This window comes from Pundamilia nyererei, unplaced genomic scaffold, assembly GCF_000239375.1.
Source record: "Pundamilia nyererei isolate P.nyererei 1_Seehausen unplaced genomic scaffold, PunNye1.0 scaffold00282, whole genome shotgun sequence".
NCBI classification, from domain to species: Eukaryota; Metazoa; Chordata; class Actinopteri; order Cichliformes; family Cichlidae; genus Pundamilia; species Pundamilia nyererei.
In genome coordinates this window covers 530122-531296 of record NW_005187683.1, presented here as the reverse complement: position 1 = coordinate 531296, position 1175 = coordinate 530122, and positions in this window count along the sequence as shown.

Here is a 1175-nt window from a genome sequence, read left to right as displayed (position 1 = left end):
TTGGGTTTTTCTCTGTATCTATGAAGCGCCTTGAGGCGACTTATGTTGTGATTTGGCGCTATATAAATAAAATTGAATTGAATTGAATTGAATTGAATTGTTCTCTATTCATTGTATTTAGTTTCACTTCCCCTGTCCTGTCATTAGGCTCATGTCAGTCAGCTGTTCCTCCATGTGTTCCCATTTCCCCTAATCACCTCCTGTGTATTTAAGTCCTGTGTTTTCAGTGTGTCATTGTCAGATCGTCTGCTTTGTTTTCAAGCCAAGAAGTTGTGTCAAGTCTCCTCATGTCAAGTCTCCTCATGTCAAGTCTCCTCATGTCACGTCCATGTTCCTGTTCTAGGTTTTTAGTTAATTTAGCTCACCCAGTTTAGTTTATTGTTAGCCTTGCATTTTGCCTTTTGTTTACAGTTATTTTGCCAGCCTCAGTAAACGGCTCGTTTTCTGTTATTCAAGTCATGTTTCACATTTTGTTTCCGTCTGCATTTGGGTCCACCCTTCACTCTACACACAGTCAGCCCAGCTGATTGTGACAGGGATGAAATCTTAAGCTAGCTTGAAATAAAAGTGAGAATTACGGTCATGAATGAAGTGTGCACAGCCTGTCATAGTGTCTCTGTTGCTGTATTGTTTAACAGTCACTGCCACTCCCAGCTGATGTTCTGTCTGCCTCACTCATGGTGACCCTTTAGTTCCTGCTGCTCCTCGGTCCTGATGTCCCCCTTTGTCATGCTGCTGTTGTGTACGACGAGCACTTTGAGGCAACTGTTGTTGTGATATCAAAATCAAACTGAGCTGAATGCTCGTCTGTCCTATGAGAACAGAAAAAAACAAAGACATCTATTCTGACCTTACCCCACTATCTACCTATTCCTGTTGAACAACAATTAGTGTTGGAATTCTCAGCATTAAAAAGCCTCGGAGCTGAGAAAATTTTGAGGTGCTTTTTAAATATAAAAGCTGTCAGAAGCTGTGAAAAATACTGGAGGATTATTAACAAAAGAATACACATACGGAGTCACAGTGAGTGACTTCCTTTTCTTACGTGTATAAATGGAAATCTGTTCTGACAGCTTAGCTGCTGCTTTCCTTCCTCATGGACTCAGTCAATCTGAACATATAATAATAATAAAGAAGTTTAATGAACTATTGTGGTTATTCTTATTATGATTTTA